This window comes from Spermophilus citellus (assembly GCF_964194105.1).
Source record: "Spermophilus citellus genome assembly, chromosome: 11".
NCBI classification, from domain to species: domain Eukaryota; kingdom Metazoa; phylum Chordata; class Mammalia; order Rodentia; family Sciuridae; genus Spermophilus; species Spermophilus citellus.
This window is the reverse complement of record NC_138192.1, coordinates 130,575,148-130,602,494: the sequence shown is the minus strand read 5'-3', so window position 1 is coordinate 130,602,494 and position 27,347 is coordinate 130,575,148. Positions and strand designations below refer to the sequence as shown.

The 27,347-nt window shown below is 40.4% G+C and overlaps 1 pseudogene across 1 annotated transcript; it reads right to left on the bottom strand.

Annotated features, from left to right (window-relative positions):
• Positions 1 to 201: 201 nt before the first annotated feature.
• On the bottom strand, positions 202 to 22,517 carry LOC308630952 (UDP-glucuronosyltransferase 1A8-like; annotated as a pseudogene). Its single transcript has 3 exons — positions 22,208 to 22,517; positions 1,348 to 1,895; positions 202 to 210 (listed from the first exon to the last, which is right to left on the bottom strand). The product of its transcript is annotated as a UDP-glucuronosyltransferase 1A8-like (transcript).
• Positions 22,518 to 27,347: the final 4,830 nt, after the last annotated feature.

Sequence of the window (27,347 nt, the reverse complement as noted above, 5' to 3'; positions counted from 1 at the left end):
ACCTTTACAATTTAACTCCCCAAAATTGAAAATCCTCCATGGCAAAAGATGAAGAACAGCTCCTGAAAATTTATTCATAGCAAATATTTTAAAGGGGGATTAATGTTCACATAGAAGATTTAAAGAACTAGTTGTAAGAAGACAGACGCATTAAAAATGACCAACAAATGTGAGCATGAAATTATGAAGAAATGCAAATGCTCAACATATCTGTGGAAAGAGAAAGCAAAAACCAAAGCAGTTACACTCAATGTTTTGCCCAGAAATTTGACAAAACTTAAACTTAAAGGTTGAATATCTGGAGCTGGAGAGGGCATGTAAAAGCAACAGCTCTCATACACTGCTGATCAAAGAGGGGAGTTCCTTAAGACTCGAAAGTTATTTAAACATAACATGAGATAGCATCTAACCAGCAGCTCTACTCCTAGGATGTTCCTCAGATATAAGGAAAACAGCAAGAATAGGGAAACACAAGAGCTGGCAGAAAATATTCTAGAAAAGTTGAAAAAATAAAACATGATGTGGAAGAAAAAATAAAGGAATGCGTTTTACACATTTACAATGTGGTTTACAGTCTTGTTCAAAGATGTGGGAAAAGTTTAAATATCTATCACTACTGGTTGATTCAAAAGAAAAACTGTTTAAAGCTTTCAATGCAATTACTAAATGAACACATTATAAGTATTAGATTGTGAGCACGACAACAATACATTGCCAAGTGAAATACAAGGTAAAGAACTCATGTACACTTTATTATTAGATATACTTATTTATATTTTAAAACCTTTATTTTTATTTATCCATTTTTATGTTATGCTTAGGATAGAAAACAGCACCTCGCACCTGCTAGGCGAGCACTCTACTTAGGATCTCACACTGCATCTTGCACATGCTAGGAGAGCACTCTACTGCTGAGCCACAACCGCAGCTCCATTATTAGATATTACTTAATAAAATATTTGTAAGGTTTGCTTTACATACATGAAAACATATAAAATAATTTCAAAAAAAAAGAAAGCAGGCATAAAAAACTGCTCAGAACAGTTTCCTATAAAATTGGCTAAAAGGAATATCTTGCAGGTGTTTCTTGGGGTTTTTCTGTGGAAGATTTAGAGATTAAGCTGAGAAATGACACAAATCCCATTACTGATATGCACATAAATATCAATGAGGACAGCTTTATAAAACTTGCTAATCCACAGTTAATGAATAGAAACAAAACAATTGTTAACCCAGGAAAAAATTACAAATACAATGGATATTAATAAAGAATCACAGCTCAGGAAAGAATCTTTCTTAACGCCCAAAGCCAGGGTTCCCTCAGTGTGCTAAGGGAGACACACGTACCTTGGCCAGTGGCTTCCCCTGGTGGCAGTTGATTCCACCAATGAAGATCATGTTGGGCATCACAGGTCTGGGATAGTCTAAAACAAAGTCAGTTCGCAGCAACCAAATGGATACTTGGCTGAAGAGATCATATGGTGTGACAGGGGCTTGGAGAATTTCAGAGGCGCTTTCCAAGGTGGTTTTCAAGAAATATGAGCAAAATAAACGCTCCGCTAAATGGCTTATAAGGTTCTCTACTCTCTGCTTAAAAGTCATGGCATCTGAGAACCTCATTAAAAATCTGGGAATGTAGGACAGAGGACTGGGGCACTGAGCACCTTCTTCAAGGTAATGGCAGAACACTCCCCTGGTGAAGACCACAGATGGGAGTGAAAATACTTGGCAATAATTAGACCACACATGCACGTCAAAAGCATCCACAAACACTGCATCAAAAGAGCTCTCCTGTAAGTATTCTACTAACTTCTTGTCATTAAACAAACTCCTACAATGGGTAAAATGTAGTTCAAAAAAACCATTGGATGAACCAAATAATGTAGACAATAAACGTTTGTCCAGATTTTTCTTTTTTTTTTTTTTACATTTTTTTTATTGGTTGTTCACAACATTACAAAGCTCTTGACATATTATATTTCATACATTAGATTGACATGGGTTATGAACTCCCAATTTTACCCCAAATGCAGATTGCAGAATCACGTCAGTTACACATCCACAATTTTACATAATGCCATATTAGTGACTGTTGTATTCTGCTACCTTTCCTATCCCCCTGATTATTTATCGCATTACATAGTTCATGATATATCATCTTTCATACATTAGACTCAAATTGTGCTTTGAACTCCCATTTTCACCCCAAATACAGATTGCAGAATCACATCTGTTACATATTCGCATTTTTACATAATGCCATATTAGTGACTGTTGTATTCTGCTACCTTTCCTATCCCCTACTATCCCCCCTCCCCTCCCCTCCCCTCCCATCTTCCCTCTCTACCTCCCCTGCTGTTGTTCAATTCTCTCCCTTTTTTTTTTTCCCTCCCCCTTGCCCCTCATAACCTCTTATAATTTTATGTATCCTTGAAGGTCTCCTACCATTTCCATATGCTTTCCCTTCTCTCTCCGTTTCTCTCCCCCGATTCGTCTTTGTTTACTGTAGTCTTTTCCTCATGCTCTTTCTTCATGTTCTGTTCTTAGTTTTTCTCTTTATATCAAAGCAGACATTTGGCATTTGTTTTTTAGGGCTTGGCTAGCTTCGCTTAGCATAATCTGCTCTAATGCCATCCATTTCCCTGCAAATTCTATGATTTTGTCATTTCTTAGTGCTGCATAATACTCCATTGTGTATAGATGCCACATTTTTTTTATCCATTCATCAATTGAAGGGCATCTAGGTTGGTTCCACAGTCTAGCTATTGTGAATTGTGCCGCTATAATCATTGATGTGGCCGTATCCCTATAGTGCGCTCTTTTAAGGTCCTCAGGGAATAGTCCGAGAAGTGCGATAGCTGGGTCAAATGGTGGTTCCATTCCCAGCTTTCCCAGGAATCTCCATACTGCTTTCCAAATTGGCCTCACCATTTTGCAGTCCCACCAGCAGTGTACAAGTGTACCCTTTTCCCCACATCCCCGCCAACACTTGTTGTTGTTTGACTTCATAGTGGCTGCCAATCTTACTGGAGTGAGATGGTATCTTAGGGTGGTTTTGATTTGCATTTCTCTGATTGCTAGAGATGGTGAGCATTTTTTCATGTACTTGTTGATTGATTGTATGTCCTCCTCTGAGAAGTGTCTGTTGAGGTCCTTGGCCCATTTGTTAATTGGGTTATTTGTTATCTTATTGTTTAATTTTTTGAGTTCTTTGTACATTCTGGATATTAGGGCTCTATCGGAGGTGTGGGGGGTAAAGATTTGTTCCCAGGATGTAGGCTCTCTATTTACCTCTTTTATTGTTTCTCTTGCTGAGAAAAAACTTTTTAGTTTCATTAAGTCCCATTTGTTTATTCTTGTTGTTAACTCTTGGGCTATGGGTGTCCTATTGAGGAATTTGGAGCCTGACCCCACAATTTGTAGATCGTAGCCAACTTTTTCTTCTATCAGACGCAGTGTCTCTGATTTGATACCTAGCTCCCTGATCCATTTTGAGTTAATTTTTGTGGATGGCGAGAGAAAGGGATTCAATTTCATTTTGTTGCATATGGATTTCCAATTTTCCCAGCACCATTTGTTGAAAATGCTATCCTTCCTCCATTGCATGCTTTTAGCCCCTTTATCAAATATAAGATAGTTGTAACTTTGTGGATTAGTCTCTGTGTCTTCTATTCTGTACCATTGGTCTACCCACCTGTTTTGGTACCAGTACCATGCTGTTTTTGTTACTATTGCTTTGTAGTACAGTTTGACCTCTGGTATCGCTATGCCTCCAGATTCACACTTCCTGCTTAGAATTGCTTTTGCTATTCTGGGTCTTTTGTTTTTCCATATGAATTTCATGATTGCTTTGTCTATTTCTACAAGAAATGCCATTGGGATTTTGATTGGCATCGCATTAAACCTGTAGAGAAGTTTGGGTAATATCGCCATTTTGACGATGTTAGTTCTGCCTATCCATGAACAGGGTACATTTTTCCATCTTCTGAAATCTTCTTCTATCTCTCTCTTTATGGTTCTGTAGTTTTCATTGTATAAATCTTTCACCTCTTTTGTTAGGTTGATTCCCAAGTATCTTATTTTCTTTGAGGATATTGTGAATGGAGTGGTTTTCCTTATTTCCATTTCCGAGGTTTTGTTGCTGATATACAGGAATGCCTTTGATTTATGCGTGTTGATTTTATACCCTGCCACTTTGCTGAATTCATTTATTAACTCTAGCAGCTTCTTTGTAGACTCTTTTGGGTCTGTTAAGTATATTATCATGTCATCCGCAAATAGCGATAGTTTAATTTCTTCTTTTCCTATTTTTATGCCTTTAATTTCTTTTGTCTGTCTAATTGCTCTGGCTAGTACTTCGAGAACTAAATTGAATAGAAGTGGTGATAGAGGGCATCCCTGTCTTGTTCCAGATTTTAGAGGAAATGCCTTCAGTTTTTCTCCGTTTAGGATGATGCTAGCCTGAGGTTTAGCATATACAGCTTTTACAATGTTGAGGTAAGTTCCTGTTATCCCTAGTTTTTCTAGTGTTTTGAACATAAAGGGATGCTGTACTTTGTCAAATGCTTTTTCTGCATCCATCGAGATGATCATGTGGTTCTTGTCTTTAAGTCTATTGATGTGGTGAATAGCATTTATTGATTTCCGTATATTGAACCATCCTTGCATCCCAGGAATGAATCCTACTTGATCATGGTGCACAAGTTTTCTGATATGTTTTTGTATTCGATTCGCCAGAATTTTATTGAGAATTTTTGCATCCAAGTTCATTAGAGATATTGGTCTGTAGTTTTCTTTCTTTGAAGTATCTTTGTCTGGTTTTGGGATCAAAGTGATGTTGGCCTCATAGAATGAATTTGGAAGAGCTCCTTCTTTTTCTATTTCTTGAAATAGCTTGAAAAGTATTGGTATTAATTCTTCTTTGAAGGTTTTGTAGAACTCCGCTGTATAGCCATCTGGTCCAGGGCTTTTCTTAGTTGGTAGTCTTTTGATGGCTTCTTCTATTTCTTCTTTTGTTATTGGTCTGTTTAAATTGTGTGTGTCTTCCTGTCTCAATCTGGGCAAATCATATGCCTTAAGAAATTTATCGATATCTTCATTATCTTCTATTTTATTGGAATATAGGGTTTCAAAATACTTTCTAATTATCTTCTGTATTTCTGTAGTGTCTGTTGTGATATTGCCTTTTTCATCCCGTATGTTAGTAATTTGAGTTCTCTCTCTTCTTCTTTTCGTTAGCATGGCTAAGGGCTTGTCTATCTTATTTATTTTTTCAAAGAACCAACTTTTAGTTTTATCTATCTTTTCAATGGTTTCTTTTGTTTCAATTTCGTTGATTTCTGCTCTAATTTTAATTATTTCTTGTCTTCTACTATATTTGCTGTTGTTTTGCTCTTCCTTTTCTAGGTTTTTGAGGTGTTGTGTGAGTTCATTTATCTGTTGTTTTTTTCTTTTTTTGAGGTAAGAACTCCAAGAAATGAATTTCCCTCTTAAAACTGCTTTCATTGTGTCCCATAGATTCTGGTATGTTGTGTCTGTGTTGTCATTTGACTCTAAGAATTTTTTCATCTCCTCCTTTATGTCTTCTACAACCCATTGATCATTCAATAATATATTGTTCATTTTCCATGTGATGTATGATTTTTCCTTCCTTCTTTTATCATTGATTTCCAATTTCATTCCATTATGGTCAGATATGGTGCATGGTATTATCTCCACACCCTTATAATTACTAAGAGTTGCCTTATGGCATAATATATGGTCTATCTTTGAGTAGGATCCATGTGCTGCTGAGAAGAACGTGTATCCACTTGATGATGGTTGATATATTCTATATATGTCGGTTAAGTCTAGGTTATTGATTGTGCTGTTGAGTTCTATAGTTTCTTTATTCAGCTTTTGTCTAGAGGATCTGTCTAATGGCGAGAGCGGTGTGTTGAAGTCACCCATAATTATTGTGTTGTGGTCTATTTGACTCTTGAACTTGAGGAGAGTTTGTTTTATGAACGTTGCAGCTCCATTGTTTGGTGCATACAAATTGATGATTGTTATGTCTTGTTGGTGGATGGTTCCTTTTAACAGTATATAGTGACCTTCTTTATCCTTCTTGATTAACTTAGGTTTGAAGTTGATTTTATTCGATATGAGTATGGCCACTCCTGCTTGCTTCCGAGGGCCATATGAGTGGTATGATTTTTCCCAACCTTTTACCTTCAGCCTGTGTATATCTTTTCCTATCATATGAGTCTCCTGAAGGCAGCATATTGTTGGATTTGTTTTTTTGATCCAGGTTACTAGCCTATGTCTCTTGATTGGTGAATTTAGGCCATTAACATTTAAGGTTACAATTGAGATATGATTTGTATTTCCAGTCATGCTTCTTTATTTATTTATTTTAGTTTGGCTAGTTTTGCTTTTTGGTTGTTTTCCTCCCCCTTTACTGAGATACCTCCTGCTGTTAGTTTTGGGCACTATTTATCAAATCCTCTTCTTGTAGTGTTTTGTTCAAAATGCTTTGCAGAGCTGGTTTTCTTGCTGCAAATTCTTTTAGCTTTTGTTTATCATGAAAGATTTTAATTTCATTGTCAAATTTGAAGCTCATTTTTGCTGGATATAGTATTCTTGGTTGGAATCCATTATTTTTCAGCGTTTGAAATACATTATTCCAGGATCTTCTCGCTTTCAAAGTTTGTGATGAGAAATCGGTCGTTAACCTAATTGGTTTACCCCTGAAAGTAATCTGCCTCTTTTCTCTCGTAGCTTTTAATATTCTCTCCTTGTTCTGTATGTTGGCTATCTTCATAATTATATGTCTTGGGGTTGGTCTATTATGGTTTTGAATGTTTGGGGTCCTGTAGGCTTCCAGGATTTGGCAATCCATTCCATCTTTCATCTCTGGGAAGTTTTCTAGAATTATTTCATTTAATATGTTGTCCATTCCTTTGGTTTGAAACTCTGTGCCTTCTTCTATCCCTATGACTCTCAGATTTGGTTTTTTTATGACATCCCATAACTCTTGAATAGATTGTTCGTGGGATTTAAGCATCTTTTCTGTGTTGACTATATTCTTTTCAAGTTGATAAACCTTGTCTTCATTATCTGATGTTCTGACTTCTACTTGATCAAGTCTATTTGTAATATTCTCGTTTGAGTTTTTAATTTGGCTTATAGTTTCCTGCAATTCTAGGATTATTGTTTGATTTTTTTTTAAGATCTCTATCTCCTGGTAGATCTCGTTCTTTGCCATTTGAATTTGTTTGTTTAATTCATTTTCAAAATATACTTTTATTTCTTGGACTTGCTGTCTCATGTCTTCTCTAATATTCCTTTCCATTCGAGTTAGGTATCCCCTGAGTTCTTTCCATATCCCTGTTTCTGAAGTTTCTATGTCCTCTTGTAGAATTGAGTTGTCTTGCATTGTTTGAAATCCTTTTTTCCCTTGTTTTCTCATGTTGTCCACGTTACTTTCCAGTTCTTTTTGATTGTCGTGTTTCTGCTCTCTTCTATAGATTTGTTTTGTTTCTGTATTATTCTGATGTCTCTCCTTTGTGTTGTTGAACTATGCCTGCTAACGTGGGTTCTGCTGGGAAGGAATTCCGACGTCCGAGCTCCAGTGACGACACTACTCTGCTATGACGGGCCCCAGTCTCCTTGCCGGGGTGCCCTAATGGGGGGGGGGGTGACTGGACTGTCTCTGTTTGGTTTCAGCACCCGGTCGTGGCAGGCAGGCAGACTCCCGCCGCCCAGTATCTCAGGCCGTGGGCAGGTGATCCATCGCCAGCGGGAGGGCGTTCTCCTACCGCCCAGTTACCCTGGCAGTGGATGAACTGTCGCCGGCGGGCCTGCAGTTTACAGCTGCCCAGTCACGAGAGCCTTGCCTCTAGTCTCCTGTTCTCTCCTGCTAGGCTTGGGTTCTCCTGCTAGACCAGATTTCCCCTCAGTGATGGTTCTCGGCAGTTCAAGCTATACTCTGGGCCTGTTTTGTTGCAATCTGTTTTGTTGCTGCAATCTGTCGGAGAGTGGCGGTGGGTACTTCAGCCCTCTAAGATGGTGGCCGCTGTTTGCCTTAGCGGAGTGTCCCTTGTGGGGGGCGGGGCCTTACCGGCTTCCTTCCCCGACTGCAATCCCGAACTCAGCCCGGGGGTCAGTGCGGGCTTGGGCTTGGCTGGTGGGATACCACCGTGTCGCAGCCACTTAATTCCCTGCTGACTGGTTAACCCCTTCTCTGCGGCGCCACGCCTTCTGTAGCCTCGGGGCAGGCCGCGCGTATCAGACAGCCTGGATCTCCGGGGTCACACCGTTGGCTTTTGGGATCCCCGGCACTCTATGGTTTTGATTTTTTCTGCTTGCCCCTCCCCCAGCGCTGGCTAGGCAGCTTTTGTTTTGTCCACTGATGGGAGGGGGTGTTGAGCGTCAGGTGCCTCTAGCTCCCCTTTAGTCTTTATGCAGGCTCACTCTGATACTGCCTCCCCCTGAAAAGCTAGGAGAGATTTTATGCGAAATCCCCCTAAGTTAGGGGGCTGGGCTGGGTCACACACACCTGTTTTGTTGCTGCAATCTGTCGGAGAGTGGCGGTGGGTACTTCAGCCCTCTAAGATGGTGGCCGCTGTTTGCCTTAGCGGAGTGTCCCTTGTGGGGGGCGGGGCCTTACCGGCTTCCTTCCCCGACTGCAATCCCGAACTCAGCCCGGGGGTCAGTGCGGGCTTGGGTTTGGCTGGTGGGATACCACCGTGTCGCAGCCACTTAATTCCCTGCTGACTGGTTAACCCCTTCTCTGCGGCGCCACGCCTTCTGTAGCCTCGGGGCAGGCCGTGCGTATCAGACAGCCTGGATCTCCGGGGTCACACCGTTGGCTTTTGGGATCCCCGGCACTCTATTGTCCAGATTTTTCATTTGAGTCTCAGCGAAAACTTTGAACATATGTTGCAACTCCTCCATAGTGTAAGAAGTTAAATAAGTCTTCATGGTAAAATTCAATGTCTGTCCCAGTTGCCAACTCACCTTTGGCATGACAGCAACCACCTCATGTCCTCTGTGGACTAGTGTCTCCACAACTGACCGCATGGTAAACCAGTGGATGCCATCCATGGGCACCACCAGCAGCTTGCCTGCCTGGGCAGAGCCAGATACCAGCAGCAGACACAAACACAGAGGAAGGGCAGCAGGCAAAAGTCCAGGAGCCATGGGATAGCTGAGCTCCCGCAATCCAGCAGCTTGGACACAAATCTCAAAACCACAACAGGCAGAAGTACAAGCATTTTATGTACAGCAGTAATCCTGCATTCATCAATTCGTAAAGATATTTATACACTGCCAATGATTTACTCAGATAAGCAATGATTAATGAGTGACCTGTGTCTACATACCTAATGGGTATCCTTTCCAGAGAAGAATAGCTTATCATAATGTCAGGGGAGAATCACACCTCATACAGCAATGTGAGAAAAGAAACACAATATAGAGCAATGACTTTGGACTTTACAACTCAAAAAGATGAAAGGAAAGTAAATATGAATAGAGGCTGAATTGGGGTATTTTTTCCAGAAGCAAAATTTGGTTTTATCTTCAGATTGCCAAAGGCTCTTTTCTCAGAAACATATTGGCAACCCAGCTTCAAAGAAAACACTGAAGGTCCTCAGTCCTCCTCAGTGGCAGGAGCTTTATTCACAAACAAAACTGCCCTGGATCAACCTTTCTACACTTCCTGTTCTGTTTAACCCAGGTTTCATGATCCATTTCCAAACCTTCTGAGGCCTCTAAAATGGTACAGTAGCATTCAGAGCACCGTGGACCATGACAGGAATTTGTTTTATGGTTATGCTCAGGTGTAAGTATACAATTAACATTAGGTTTACCCTTTGAGTTTGGATACATATATTTGTGTAAATGAGTATATACACATACACACACACACACACACAAAACACACACACGTATATATTTGCCAATATGTAGGGTTAGGTTTAGGGTATAGGTTAGAATTATAATAGCGTTTTTCTTACTTGGTTTTTTTTTTTTAATTATAGGTGACAGTAGAACATATTTTGACAATCATACACACATGGAGTATAACTTCTTTCTTGTGGTTGTACATGATGTGGAGCACACTGGTCATGTATTCATATTTGAACATAGGAAAGTTACTTCTGATTCATTCTACTGTCTTTTCCATTCCCATTCCCATCCTCATTCCAGAGATTTGATCCTCTGTGGCTACCATCTTTGGTAGCTCACTTTCCCTTGACACCTCCAGAGCAGTAGGTCATCACCTACTCAGTGCTGGCCTCACCATAATGCTGATGCCTCTGGCTTTCTGAATGATTTCAGGTATGGCCAGAGATTCACACCTCTGCCATGGGCCCACGACCCATGGCCCTCCTTCAGGGATCAGTGTGCTTGTGTCCCACACTCCACTGAGCACTCCTGTCGCACAGGACAGACATTCTTCATGTTCTCACCCTCCTCCCACAGGACCCACACCATGCCCTGCACAGAGAAAGAACACACGCACAGTTAGTTGTACTGGACTCGACTGCACTGGGTAAAGAACATTCTATGGAAGGCCTTCGATGTCCTCCCATAAAAGGAAAGCAAGCGCAGGCTCCATTTTCTTCTTTTTAGTGTGGAAGCTCGATCCATGTGATCGGCTAGCCCATCCTGTCCCAATTTTAAAAAATATTTCCTGTATTCTGTTGGTTTCTTTCATCACTCTATTTTTTTGGCATATAGTACTCAGCCAGCCCATTCCACCGAGGGGAACACCATTACCACCACCGGCGCAGCACATGGGCAGGGAAGAACTAAATATACAGCTGAAAGGTTTGATGCTGTTGCTTTCTCTGTGCCCAGAGACACACAGGTAACACAGCTGAGGTTTGAGTATCCACTATGCCTCCCAATACCTGCTGTAATCCAGAGCTAGAAGACCCAGCAAGAAATCCCTCCATCTCAAACACCTTAAAAAAGGCTAACTTCAGATTGCTTAATGCTAGTTTTTTTCTCATTTCACTAGTATTATCCTCTGTTTTGATTTGATAGCACTCCCCTCACTATTTGATATTGCACCCCTTAGTTCAAGTTTATGCATGCTTTTCTTTAATGTAATGTGCTACTTGGAAGTCTGTGTCATGCTCTCAGCATACACTGAAGATGAGAGAAGCTAATGAGCAGAAACACCAGCAAGCTGCACATAAGCCTCTGATGCCAGGATTCAGAGAGATGAAGACAGGTAGGCACTAAGGTAAGTGGAGACTCCACCTGGGCTACCTGTTACCAAAGAATCACAGGAAAGAAAACAATTGAGGTGCTCCCTGGAAGGATCCTCAAGGTCTGCCGCATGTTTCTTCACCCATCTTAGAGACTGGACGGCTGTCACGAGCCATCCATGGGATGTGTGTGTGGAATATTGTGCATAGTAGCCAAATGAGGGGATAGGCCTGGCACTGGGAACTCCCTGTCAGGGACTGATCACGTGATGCAGGTGAGCCTCCTCCTCTAGCTCTGCCTAAGACCCTGAACAGCACCTGAGATGGGTGTGACTTGCCAAGATGTCAATCAGTCTGCTGACCACAAGACATCACAAAGAAAGACTCCATCCTGGAAACCTTATTCCTGCCTCTGATGTCCCCACTATAAAACAAAGGGAGTGAGCTCAGGCTCTCTTTCCAGCGCTTTTTCCAGCATGGAAGCTGACCCTGAAGGTCGAAAAACCCTCCCCACCCCTGATTTGAAAATCATCTCTGTGTTGTGTGGCTTTTGCTGTTGCTTTTTCAGCTTAATGTTGCAGCCACCCGCTTAAACCCAGTTTGCATGGGTCGAGGACTAGAGACGGCCAAAGTGACGATGTTTACTATGAGTAAGAGGTAAAGCAGGATCCACAGAGGGATGTGGAAGAGCTGGTCTCCCCCTAAACAGACTGCATACAGAAGGTGCTCTAGGCTAGAGCTGGAATGCCCCCAAAGGCCCATGTGTTTGAGGACTGGTCCCTAGTGTGGCACCACTTCATGTGGGGGAAACTTCAAGAGTGGGGTCTACTGGGAGGTCTTTGTGTCTTGGAGGATCTGCCCTTGACAGGACAGTTGGGCCCCAGCCTTCCCTACCTTTCTTTCATGGCCCAGTGGCCACCAGGTGAACAGCGCTGTACCACCACATGCTCCCCACATAATGTGCTTCCTCACCACAGGCCCAGAAGCAATGGGGCCAACCAATCGAGACTCGGGTGTCCACATCTCACCTTTCCCACATTGATCTTCTCAGGTTCCTGCTGCCTTAATGGAAGCCTAGCAAGGAAATTCAGGCCCTGGGAGGCAACTCCCCTCTGCCTGCTTTTGCATGCTGGAGGCCTCCACAGAGCTGGGAGTACAGGAGACTGGGCTGCAGGCCCGCTGAGGTGACAGAAGCAACTCTGCCTCAGGGACACCGTCAGTGTGATGACCAGCCCCCTCCTGAGGAGGGAAGAAGTGGTGAAACCCAGACTCTTGGGCCACCTGGGGTCCGTTGCTCTCCCTTCTGCCAATATCTCCAGGACAAGATGACTCTATTTCCTGGGCTGGTGTCTGCTTGGGAGGAACTCGTCACCACTTAGAGCAAAAGGTGGAAGAGTGATGATTCCCTGAAGGCTTCTTGTCACCGAGCTTCCTGATGATGATGGCCAGCTTTAGTGGCTCCTGTAACAATGACCAGGTGTCCCCCTTGCTGGGAACTAAAGGGTCCCCTGTGACTCAGGACTTCTAATGTCTGTGGAAATCTGGGAACATTTCAGGACAACCACTGTGAGTTGTCACCTATGTGCAGGAGAGACTCAACACCATGTTCCCAAACAGAGTAACAAGGAAAACACACAGCTGATGCTGGACTTAGTCCTGGTGTCTGCTAGTCATTCAGGACATGTGACAGGGTATCCACGAATTTAACCAGGGACTCTCGTCACGTTTATTCCTCACTAGACCTCGGTCACGCAAACCCTCTGCTTGGGTCTAAAATGGTGCCACTCAAGGCAGCTGTCCATCTCACACTGCTGGCTCAGTGCTCTGCCCACCCACAGGTACCAGGGCAAACACTGCAACACTAGACACTCACAAAAATTGATGCTGCCTTGCCACGCAAGCCCCTCCTAAGGGGTCTTGCTTTTTATTTTTTATGTCTTTGCTATATTCCAATTTCTAGAATTCCTCTTACCTTTCATAAAATTAAGCATCCATGTTTCTTGCATTTTTCCTACTGTTCCTTCATTTCAAATCTTGAGAAGCACTGATGCTAACAATTTAATTTCATGATGCTCTTTGAATGGGACGTGCTAACAGACAAGATGCTGTGCATAGCTACAGTCCCTTCAAGGGTCAAATGTCCAAATCATCATCTAAATTACCCAGTGGCAACAACCTCTTCCCAACCACCCTTGCCTCGCCACCTGCCCCACCGCCAAAATATCTAGCAAAGTCTACGGGAGAAGGGGCCAACATACCCTGCAGGTCCTCACAACACACTGGGGTAAAATACCCTTGGCAAAACATTCACTGTTTTCGTGATTTTATTTTATTTTATTTTAAATATTTATTTTTTTGTTTTAGGTGGACACAGAATCAAACCCAGTGCCTCACGCATGCTAGGCAAGCACGCTACCACTTGAGCCACATCTCCAGCCCTGTCTTAGGGATTTTAAAGTGAAGAATTCTGTGTCTTTCTGGACAGTCATGATGCTGTGAACCACCACACCCCAGTTCTAGATTCTCATCACCCCAAAAAAATCCTTTGAAGCAGTGACTCCCATTCCCTGCCCCCTCAGTCTCTGCTGTCTCTCTGAACTTGCCTATTCTGGGTATTGTATAAATGAGATGGATGATACATTTGTGGCCTTTGGTGTTTGACCCCTCACTTCAGGTGTTTGCAAGTTTTGTATATTTTGTAGCTTGTATCCATATTTCTTTTCTCTTTGCAGGTGAATGCCGGTTAATGTGGTTCTCTTGTTTGAATGCATCATGTTTTTAATCTGTTCATCCACCAAGATATTGGTGGGTTGTTTTGCCTTTTCACTGCTTTGAATGATGCTTCCATGAACATTCATGCCAGTATGTATTTTGGTACCTGCTTTGAATCTGGGGGCATAATCTTGGGAGTGAACTTTCTGGGTCAGATGGCATTTCTGTGTCTCACCAACTAGGGAACCTCCAACTGCTTCCACAGTGGCTCTACCATATTACATGCCTTCCAGCAATCCAGGAGGGTTCTAATTTCTCCAAATCCTCAACATTTACTTTAACTTGGTTTCGATTCTAATTTGATATTTTGGATTTTATAGTGTTTTCATCATAATAGGATTTTTAACTGCAACATAATTTCTTCTTGCATTTCTCTGTTCCTGAGCAACTTTCCTTATATTTGTTATACACTTCTATAATCTATTTGGAGAAACGTCTACTCAAGGTCTTTGGTCTTTTCTTAATTAAACTATTAGATTCTTTGATTGTTTTAGAGACTAGAACATTATCAATACACACGATTTGTATTTTCTGCTCTTCTGTGGGTCTCCATTCTACTCTCTAGGGTATGATATTTGATTCTCAAAACTTTTTCATTTTTGCAAACTGCAAAGTATCCATATTTATTGTTGCTCTTACTTTTGCTTTTGGTGTCATGTCTGAGAAACCATCGCCAAATCCAGTGCTTTCTTCTAGGACTTTTATGGTTGTCGTTTTCCTGTTAATGTACTATGATACACTTTAAGTTAATTTGTATACATGGTGTTGCCTAAGGGTCCAAGATCATTCCTGTCTCAGCAGAATCTGTTGAAGAAACTGTTTTTTCCTCTTCAGGGGTCTAGCACTGAATTGGAGTCAACATACTTTATATACAACCAGAGATATGAAAAATCATGCTGTATATGTGTGATAAGAATTGTAATGCATTCTGCTGTCCTTTTTTCTTTGATTATTGATTTTTTTGTTTTTTTAAATTAATGACAGCGGAATGCATTTCAATTCTTATTACATGTATAAAGCACAATTTTCCACATCTCTGGTTGTGTATAAAGTATGTTGACACCAATTTGTGTCTTCATACATGTATTTTGGATGATGATGTCCATCATATTCCACCATCTTTACTAATCCCCTGCCCCTCCTTTTCCCTCCCATTCCTCTGCACTATCTAGAGTTCATCAATTCCTCCCATGCTCCCCCTCCCTACCCCACTGACTCAGCTTCCTTTTATCAGAGAAAACATTCAGCATTTGTTTTTTGGGGATTGGCTAACTTCACTTAGCATTATCTTCTCCATTGCCATCCATTTACCTGCAAATGGCATGAATTTTTCTCTTTTATTACTGAGTAATATTCCTTTGTGTATATATGCCACATTTTTTTAATCCATTCATCCACTGAAGGGCATCTAGGTTGGCTCCACAGTTTAGCTATTGTGAATTGTGCTGCTATAGACAGGGATGTGGCTGTGTCCCTGTAGTGTGCTGTTTTTATGTCTTTGAAGTATAAACCAAGGAGAAGGATAGCTGGGTCAAATAGTTGTTCCATTCCCAGTTTTCCAAGGAATCTCCTTACTGCTTTCCATATTGGTTGCACTAATTTTCAGTCCCACCAGCAATGTAGGAATGTGCCCTTTTCCCCACATCCTTGCCAACACTTATTGTTGTTTGTCTTCATAATAGCTGCCATTCTGACTGGAGTCAGATGATATCTCACTCTGTTTTGATTTATATTTCTCTAATTGCTAGAGATGATGAAAATTTTTCAAGTATTTGTTGATTGTATATCTTCTTCTGAAAAGAAGATATACAATCAACAAATACTTGGCCCATTGTTGATTGGGTTATTTGGATTTTTGGTGCTTTGCATTTTGAGTTCTTTATATACCCTAGAGATTAGTGATTTATCTCATGTGTGATGGGTAAGAATTTGCTCACAGGGTGTAGGCTCTCTGTTCACCTCACAGATTGTTTCTTTTGCTGGGAAGAAACTTTTTAGCTTGATTTCATCCCATTTATTGATTCTTGGTTTTAATTCTTGCACTATAGGGATCTTATTAAGATAGTTGGAACCTAATTCCACATGATGAAGATTAGGGCCAACTTTTTCTTCTATTTGATACAGAGTCACTGGTTTAATTCCTAGGTCCTTGATCCACTTTGAGTTGAGTTTTGTACATCGTGAGAGATACGGGTTTAATTTCATTTTGTCACATATAGATTTCCAGTTTTCCCAGTACCATTTGTTGAAGAGGCTACCTTTTGTCCAATGCATGTTCTTGGCAACTTTGTCTAATATAAGATAATTATAGTTTTGTGGGGTAGTCTCTGAGTCCTCTATTCTGTACCATTGGTCTACCAGTCTGGTTTGGTGTGAATACCATGATGTTTTTGTTACTGTGGTTCTGTAATATAGTTAAAAGTCTGGTAGAGTGATGACACCTGCTTCACTCTTCCTGCTAAGGATTGCTTTAGCTATTCTGGGTCTCTTATTTTTCCAGATAACTTTCATGATTGCTTTCTCCACAATTTATTTCAGGAAACACAGAAAGAGGCAGTACTTTCAAATTCATTCTATGAGGCCAATATTACCCTGATCCCAAAACCAGGCAAAGATACATCAAAGAAAGAAAACTCCAGACTAATATCTCTTATAAAAATAGATGCAAAAATTCTCAGTAAAATTCTGGCAAATTGAAAACAATAACATATCAAAAAGATTGTGCACCATGATCAAGTGGGTTTCATCCCAGGGATGCAAGGTTGGTTCTACATACAAAAATCAATAAATGTAATTCATCACTTCAATAGACTCAAAGATAAGAATCATATGATCATCTCAATAGATGCAGAAAACGCATTTGACAAAATACAGCACCCTTTCATGTTCAAAACACTAGAAAAACTAGGGATAAGAGGAACATATCACAACATCATAAAGGCTATCTACGCTAAGCCTCGGGCCAGCATCATCCTAAATGAAGAAAAATTAAAGGCATTCCCTCTAAAGACTGGAACAAGACAGGGATGCCCTCTTTCACCACTTCTATTCAACACAGTTCTTGAAATGCTGGCTAGAGCAATTAGACAGATGAAAGAAATTAAAGAGATATGTATAGAAAAAGAAGAACTTAAATTAGCACTATTTGCTGATGATATGATTCTATACCTAGAAGACCCAAAAAGTTCCACCAGAAAACTTCTAAAACTAGTAAATGAATTCAGCAAAGTATCAGGATATAAAATCAACACCCATCAATCAAAGGCATTTCTGTATATCAGTGACAAATCCTCAGAAAGGAAAATGAAGAAAACGACCCCATTTACAATAACTTCAAAAAATTAAGATACCTGGGATTCAACTTAACGAAAGAGGTAAAAGATCTATACAACGAAAACTACAGAACCCTAAAGAGAGAAATCAAAGAAGACCTTAGAAGATGGAAAGATCTACCTTGCTCTTGGGTAGGCAGAATTATATTATCAAAATGACCATACTACCAAAAGCACAATACAGATTTAATGCAATTCTGATCAAAATCCCAATGGTATTTCACTGTCATTAATTTTTTTAAAAAATCAATTAAAAAACAACTGAATGTATGTGGATTTACATCAGGATTCTCAATAGTATCCTGTTTGTGTGCAAGAGGCAATTTATTTGTGCTCTGGAAATTAGAGTGTATGCAAGAACTATTGATGTTGCTGTGCAATAATGATATTTTAATAATATATTTCAGTTTTTTCTACTACATGAGTTTTAGGTTGTCGTGAATTTCCTTTACAAAAATGTCAGTCTAAGTGGTTTTTAAAGAAAGAAGAAAAGCATACAAATGAATTATCAGAGAAAATAATATATTGCAAAAATATTGAAAATTATTTTACTTAAGGATAGATATAAGAGAGTTCAACACAATAGAGTCTCTCCTTTGTGTATGTTTGAAAACTTCGGTAAAAAGTTGAAAAATATTATCTCACAAGAAGCTAGGGATTTACACATGAATAGCTATATTTAAAACTGGATTTGGGGAATAGAGCCAGAATATGAGAGAAATCAGGGAAGCACAAACCTTTTATGATGGTGTAACTATATCCCAGCCCCAGTTCACCAGAGCTAAAAGTGCCCTGAAAGTATAGAGAAGGACCCCAGTCATCAATTCTAATGAAACTCACCAATAAATGCAAAAGACTAGAAGTGATTATTTTTCCCATTAAAACTACTTTAGTTCTCCTGAATGATGATCTATGAGCTCTCAAGTGTTCAGTCACACCAATGCAATTCCTCTGAAGAGACTCTTGGATTTTGGGTTATAAGATGCCATCGTTAAAATTCCCTCCGTGGCACTTGAACAAGGCACACAAACCCATGCCCTTGACACACACACAAACATAGGTACACAATCACACATTCAATCACCAATGCTCCTTTTCACTAGACAGATGCAGTTCAGACCATGACCCCTCTCCTCCAGCAATACAAACACTGAATGCTTTCCTGAGAGACACCTACTCCTCTGAAACAAGGATGCAGAAACACACACATTTCATAGCTCTTTGGATGAAAGTTTACACTTGTACATGTGCTGTACCCAGGATCTTAATCAAAGGGCCCTCTGAAAATTTTGCTTTATGTTATATTCATAAATGATACATGAATACATAATCTTCCAATATGTGAAAACTCGTGCACACACACACATCTTCTATGCACATATAAAACCAAATATTTTATTTACTCTTTAAAACTATAAGTGTATTGTATAAACCAAGCATATTAAAAACTCTGTGAAGTTCCATATGTTCCATATTTTATAGACATTTCTATTTGATGGTGATATAAAATCCTATGCAGCTCTGTATCTCTAAGCCACTCTGGTGACACCATGGGCCATGTCAATCTCAGTGTTCATTCAGGAAATCTAGGGTGGAGGACAGGGCATGCAAAGGGCCTGGGTGTTGCTTGGAACTGTACTGATCTAGGACAAAGGGGAGAGAGCTTTTAAATGGATCAGCTTTTTATGGTCCTGCCACATGCATCTCCTTGCTTGGTCTTAGCAAGAGCAGGAAACCATGCCTGGCTTTGACTCACCTACAACTGTCGCCTCCCAGCCTTTTACAAGGAGCATTATATTGTGTTTCTACCAGCTGGTCAAAGAAAATCTTAAAAAAAAAAAAAAAAAAAACCCTGCCAAATGCAGAAAGCTGTGTATGGTTTTCACACCCCTAACACTGTAGTCTCCCATCCTTTTAGAATGAGAATTCTTTCACTATCCCATCAGTTGGCTAAAAGGAGACTTTTACTAAATACCTGTGAATATATAAGAGAATGGAACTGTTACAAACTCTACTGAACATGCAACAGATGAAACACCCATAGTCCATCCCTAATAAAATCATACACTGAGATAACATAGCCTGCTCCACTATAATCTAGTTACACTACTTTTGTATTCATCAAGACCTTTTCAGTTGCAAAGAATTGAATCCCACTTTAAACTGCCTAAATCACAGTGTTTTTCAGGTATTGGGTCCAATAAATATACATGGTATTACACAGATAATAAATATTGGAACTGAAAAAGAAAAAATAGGAATAAGCTGGACATAAAGTTGCAAAAAATTGTTCTTTAAACTTCAGAAAATGAAAATTGCCTTTTCTCAAAAAATGACTAAACAATTTTAAGAAAAAAGATGTTATGTAAATAAAGTACCTGATAGATATTTTAAAAGACATATGCACAAGTAAAAATAAATACATATTCTTGAGTGAAAAAAGAAAAACTAAACTTTTCAATCTTTCTCACATAAGTGAAAATATGTAATGTAATATTCACTGAAACGTCATAATTACTTTCATTTTTCAGAGCTCAACAAAATGACTTTAAATTTTATAAAAAAAAGAACACGTTATGAGAATCACATGATAAATTAGAAATATGAATAGGCCTATAAGCCTTGTCCACCCAAGTATTCAAATCTTCTTAATCAAAACACATTCTGCAGCATAAACGGAAAAATGAGGCAGTGGAATAAAACAGTTCTGAGCACACACCAGCACACAGAAAATTACAATAATATGTATATAGAGTAATTAACGTGACAGATAATGGAATTAGTATTAAAGTGAGTGCTGATAGTAGACTATTATATAACAAAATGAAAAATGCTCTTAACACTGGAGAACAAAAAGCAACAAAACATAATCTGGAAATAATGTGTCCATGAGTCAGATTTGGAAAAACCTAAAAGGTTGAAGTAGAGAAAATTATACGGAAGAGTTAACCAATTGGAAAAATATTCATAGCACATATAAAAGAGCTGTGCTATGTTCCTAATAACACAGGGCCACATTCGTGCCACATAAATAGACACACACACACACACACACACACACAACAAATGAAGAACAGAATTACGACCAAAAGAAGTTGGGACACAGGACTATCCTTAGAGAAAACTAATACAATTAGATGTTTCGACAGTGTACTTAAAGGTCTTTTTGCAAAAAGAAAACAGCAACACTGGAAGAGTTGAAAAAAATAAAACGATGTGCAAAAATGTTTCTACATCTCAGGTAAGGAAAGACACAAACAAATTGGGATCCTGAACTCTTAAAGAAAACCTTTATCAGTTTGACTCCCGAAATCAAAAATCCTACATGACAAACATAAAGAACAGCTCCAAAAAATTTATTCATACCACATACTAAAAAGCTGGATTAATATCCAAATAGAGAATTAAAGAAACTAGTTCTAAAAAGACAGATAGCCATATTAAAAATGGCTAACAAATGTGAATAGTAAAATCCCAAGAAATGCAAATGCCTAACATACTATGGTAAGAGAAAGCAAAATCCAAAGCTTGATATTCCATCCATAAAATTAACAAAACTTAAAATTATAACATCTGGAGCTTAGAAGGTATGTAAACGCTACAGCTCCCATACACTGCTGATCAAAGAGGAGGGGTTGCTCAAGACTCTGAAGGTTAGTTAAGCATAACATGAGCACAGCAACTAACCAACAGCTCTACCCCTAAGACACTCCTAGGATACAAAGAAAACAGCAAAAGTAGGGAAACACAAGAGTGGAAAGAGAATACTTCAGAATGGTTACTGCAGTCTTCTTCAAAGAGGCAAAAAGCAGAAAAAACCTTTAAATATCTATCACCATTGGTGGGTTCAAAAGAAAAAGGTCCTTAAAGCTTTCAATGCAATTACTAAATGAACAAGTTAACTTTGTAAGTAATGAATGGAGAACATGACTACAATACATTGCCAAGTGAAAATGCAAGGTAAAGAACTCATGTACAAAAAAAAATGAATTTAAAAAAAGAACTCTTATACACTTCACTATTAGATATTATTGAATAAAATAGGTATAAAATAATAGGTATATAATAATATAATAGGTATATTATTGAATAAAATAGGTATAAAATAATAGGTATATAAAAAAATAATAGGTATATTATTGAATAAAATAGGTATAAAATAGGTATAAATATCAATGAGTCCAGCTTTATAGAATTTGCTAACCCACACTTAATGAACAGGCACCAAACAATTGTTAACCCAGGAAGAAATGCCAGATACGATGGATATTAAAGGAATCACAGCTCAGTAAGGGTTCTTTCTTAACGCCCAAAGCCAGGTTTTCCACAGTGTGCTAAAGGAGACACAACATACCTTGGGTAGTGGCTTCCTCTGGTGGCAGTTGATTCCACCAATGAAGATCATGTTGGGCATCACAGGTCTGGGATACTCCAAAACAAAGTCAGTTCTTAACAACCAAATAGATACTTGGCTGAAGAGATCACCTATTGTGACAGGTGTTGGGAGAGATTCAGAGGCAACTTCCAAGGCAGTTTGGAAAAAATAAGGGCAAAATAAATGTTCTTCCAAGTATATTAGATGATTCCTTACTCTCTCCATGAAACTCAAAACATCTGAGGACTTCGAGAAAAATCTGGGAACATAAGACAGAGGACTGGGGCACTGTGCACCATCTTCAAGGTAATAGCAAAACACTCCCCTGGTAAAGACCACGGATGGAAGTGAAAAGTATTTGGCAACAACTAAGCCACACACATCAAAAGGATCCAAAAACACTGCATCAAAAGCGCTTTCCTTTAAGTATTCCACTAGCTTCTTGTCATTAAACAAACTCCTACACCGTGAAAAAGTGATGTCAAAAAATGCTTTGGATGGACCCATTGCCAGACCATACATACTTTTTTCTGTAGTTTTCCACTGAATGTCAGCAAAAATCTTGAATTCTCTGTCCAAGTCCTCCAGAGTGTAAGAAGTTGAATACGTCTTCACCGTAAAATTCAGTGACTGTCCCAGTTGCCAACTCACCTCTGGCATGACAGCAACCACCTCATGTCCTCTGTGGACAAGTTTCTCCACAACTGACCGCATGGTAAACCAGTGGCTGCCATCCATGGGCACCACCAGCAGCTTGCCTGCCTGGGCAGAGCCAGATGCCAGCAGCAAACTCACACACAAAGGAAGGGCAGCAGGCAAAAGAGCAGGAGCCATGGGATAGCTGAGCCCCCAACAATCCAGCTACTTGGACACAAAGCTCAAGGGATACAGTAGGCAGAAGAAGTCCAGGTACTTAGATACCAGAACAATTCATGTGGGTGTGCTCATCAATTTGTGAAAATGTATTATGCCTGCTGTCAATCATTAACTCAGAGGAGACTTGATTAATGAATAACATCTGTTGAACTACACGACTTATATGTTCTCAAGGTTTATTATCTTTGCCTCCTAGGAGCATCATGCCCTGTATCACAATGTGACTTTAATAACAGAATTACTAGGCAATGGATTGGGACTTTGTCATCTGGAAGGATTAAAAGGCAAACCTCAATAAACATTACATTTTAGAATTTGTTCAAAGTAAAACCCAGACTTTCTCTTCATAGCACCAGAGACTCTTTGCTCAGAATGAAATGGGAGATCCAGCTTCAAAGGAACTCCTGGAAGGGCCTCAGTCCTGACCTGCTCCCGGCCAGTGAATGTGGTTCACCACTGAATGTGCCATGGACTCACACTGCTGCTGTCTCTTCAACTTTCAACAGGAGTCATGCTCCATTCCCAAACCCTCTGAGGCCTCTGAAATGCCACAACAGGATTGAGAGCCCGCTACATTTGACCCTATGTGGCCACCATCTATAGGAACTCGCTTTCTCTTGACTCCTCCAGAGCAGCAGGTTATCACCTAGTCAATGCTTGCCTCAGCATTATGGAGAAGACCTCTGACTTCCCATATGATTTCATGTCCCAACCAGAGACTTAGAGATCTGTTGTGGATCCAGGACCCATGAGCCCTCCCTGAGGGATGTAAGTGCCTCTCTCCCACACTCTAGTGAGCATTCTTTGTGGACACAGGACACACAGTCTCCATGTTCTCACCCTCCTTCCACAGGACCCACACTGTGTCCAGCCAGAGAAAAGTACACAGCAACAGTTTGTTCCACTGGACTCAGCTACATTAGGCCATTTTACATACCTTCACAGGTGAGCACAGTGGCATTTCTCCAATAATACCACAGGGAGAGTCAAGAGAGCGATTCCACAGCCAAACTAGGGGCATCACCCTTGTTAGGAACACACTGCTTTGGCAACTGTCATGTTACATCATTGTCTTTAGAGACTCAGAAGGAGGAGAGTGACAACAGCAATACGTGTGATCTGGAGTCTCAGAATCCACCTCCACACAGAAAGCTCAGTGAACAATCATCCTCAGACCAGGACATCTTTTGACACTCCAACACTTGGGCATAAGCCTGAGGCCACCCAACCAGTCTGCAGAACTGAGTCACACTTGGCTTGGAAGGGGAGGAAGAAGGTCTCACTCTGACAACGCCAACCCTCCTCCTTCCCCAGACATCCACACCACCACACAGGATGCTCTCCCTGGAGCATGGCTCCACAGAAGGAAAGGAGACCTGCGGCCATCACCCAGCACCCTAGCATTCCATGATCCCTCCAGGACCCCACTCCACTATCACCTCAAAGGCAACCCTGGTGGAAATGGCAGTGAGGAGGCGGTGATCACGGTGACCAGCGTGTGCACCTTGCTGGACCTTCAGTGTTGCTGTCAGCTAAGATGCTTCAACACAGAGACAGGCGAACCTCAGACCAGCAGAGCTGGTTGCCATAAAAAGCCCAATGGGAAGTTCAACCTAGCTTTGGTCCTAGATGGTTCCTTTCCTGCCCAGCTCAAAGTTCATCACATTCACCTCACCAACACAGGGATGGTCCCACTTTCTGGATTCCAAATTGTCAAAGGGATTACAAAGCCTTCAATTAGAAAGTCAAACAGTATCCCTAATCAGCAAAAAATCAGGGCCAATGACAGACCTCTCATAGAGAGATTCCCATCTCTGTGCATTTAAGACAAGTGTGGAGTTAGGCCTGCTACACCTCCAATACATCCAGCCACAAGGTACCCAAGGCTCCCCTCTGAAACAGAAGCATTCCTGAATTGTGCATGAGCATAGCCTCAGGCCATACCTTTCCTAAGAAAGGACTCTGAATAACCTCAGAACCCAGCCTGCACCCTCTGCCCAACAGCAGACCCCAAAGGCTAGAATGGCCACCCAGGTTATATATCATATAATCATCCTCTCCAGAAGCCACTGCAGTACTCAGCCAGGAGCCCCACTTGGTAGCACAGTCCAGATAATTGCTTCAAGAGAGAGTGGAGCTCAGCAACTACCACCCCTGGTGTCAGAACAAAGGCATGTGGCTCACATGACTGAAGAGTGATCAACAGGCCTGCCCACCTATTGTGGTAACTAGCTCATCCTCTAGAGTCACAGTGTAGGGAGCCAGATTAACATGACCACAGCCATCTTCATTCATAACCTGGCCTGATGAATAAACCTATCCAGTCCCTGCACAGTTACACTGCATACCACAGAAAAACAAAACCACTATGGTGTCACTGGAGTGGGTCATGGAAGACCATAACATTGCCAGAGGCAAGAACGTGCCTGGCATCTTTTATTCTAGATCAATAAAACTTCAAGGGTCAAATGTCCAAATCATCATCTAAATTACCCAGTGGCAACAACCTCTTCCCAACCACCCTTGCCTCGCCACCTGCCCCACCGCCAAAATATCTAGCAAAGTCTACGGGAGAAGGGGCCAACATACCCTGCAGGTCCTCACAACACACTGGGGTAAAATACCCTTGGCAAAACATTCACTGTTTTCGTGATTTTATTTTATTTTATTTTAAATATTTATTTTTTTGTTTTAGGTGGACACAGAATCAAACCCAGTGCCTCACGCATGCTAGGCAAGCACGCTACCACTTGAGCCACATCTCCAGCCCTGTCTTAGGGATTTTAAAGTGAAGAATTCTGTGTCTTTCTGGACAGTCATGATGCTGTGAACCACCACACCCCAGTTCTAGATTCTCATCACCCCAAAAAAATCCTTTGAAGCAGTGACTCCCCATTCCCTGCCCCCTCAGTCTCTGCTGTCTCTCTGGACTTGCCTATTCTGGGTATTGTATAAATGAGATGGATGATACATTTGTGGCCTTTGGTGTTTGACTCCTCACTTCAGGTGTTTGCAAAGTTTGTATATTTTGTAGCTTGTATCCATATTTCTTTTCTCTTATGCAGGTGAATGTGGTTCTCTTGTTTGAATGCATCATGTTTTTAGTCTGTTCATCTACCGAGATATTTGTGGGTTGTTTTGCCTTTTCACTGCTGTGAATGATGCTTCCATGAGCATTCATGCCAGTATGTATTTTGGTACCTGCTTTGAATCTGGGAGCATAATCTTGTAAGTGAACTTTCTGAGTCATATGGTATTTCTGTGTCTCACCAACTAGGGAACCACCAACTGCTTCCACAGTGGCTCTACCATATTACATGCCTTCCAGCAATGCAGGAGGGTTCTAATTTCTCCAAATCCTCAACATTTACTTTAACTTGGTTTCGATTCTGTTTTGATATTTTGGATTTTATAGTGTTGTCATCATAATAGGATTTTTAAGTGGCAACATAGTTTCTTCTTGCATTTCTCTGTTCCTGAGCAACTTTCCTTATATTTGTTATACAGTTCTATAATCTATTTGGAGAAATGTCTACTCAAGGTCTTTGGTCTTTTCTTAAGTGAACTATTTGATTCTTTATTTGTTTTAGAGACTAGAACATTATCAATACACACGATTTGTATTTTCTGCTCTTCTGTGGGTCTCCATTCTACTCTCTAGGATATGATGTTTGATTCTCAAAAGTTTTTCATTTTTGCAAACTGCAAAGTATCCATATTTATTGTCGCTCTTACTTTTGGTTTTGGTGTCATGTCTGAGAAACCATCGCCAAATCCAGTGCTTTCTTCTAGGACTTTTATGGTTGTCGATTTCCTGTTAATGTACTATGATACACTTTAAGTTAATTTGTATACATGGTGTTGCCTAAGGGTCCAAGATCATTCCTGTCTCAGCAGAATCTGTTGAAGAAACTGTTTTTTCCTCTTCAGGGGTCTAGCACTGAATTGGTGTCAGCATACTTTATATACAACCAGAGATATGAAAAATCATGCTGTATATGTGTGATAAGAATTGTAATGCATTCCGCTGTCATTTTTTCTTTGATTATTGATTTTTTTGTTTTTTTAAATTAATGACAGCGGAATGCATTTCAATTCTTATTACATGTATAAAGCACAATTTTCCACATCTCTGGTTGTGTATAAAGTATGTTGACACCAATTTGTGTCTTCATACAAGTATTTTGGATGATGATGTCCATCACATTCCACCGTCTTTACTAATCCCCTGCCCCTCCTTTTCCCTCCCATTCCTCTGCCCTATCTAGAATTCATCAATTCCTCCCATGCTCCCCCTCCCTACCCCACAGAGTCAGCTTCCTTGTATCAGAGAAAACATTCAGCATTTGTTTTTTGGGGATTGGCTAACTTCACTTAGCATTATCTTCTCCAATGCCATCCATTTACCTGCAAATGGCATGAATTTTTCTCTTTTATTACTGAGTAATATTCCTTTGTGTATATATGCCACATTTTTTTAATCCATTCATCCACTGAAGGGCATCTAGGTTGGCTCCACAGTTTAGCTATTGTGAATTGTGCTGCTATAGACAGGGATGTGGCTGTGTCCCTGTAGTGTGCTGTTTTTATGTCTTTGAAGTATAAACCAAGGAGAGGGATAGCTGGGTCAAATAGTTGTTCCATTCCCAGTTTTCCAAGGAATCTCCATACTGCTTTCCATATTGGTTGCACTAATTTTCAGTCCCACCAGCAATGTAGGAATGTGCCCTTTTCCCCACATCCTTGCCAACACTTATTGTTGTTTGTCTTCATAATAGCTGCCATTCT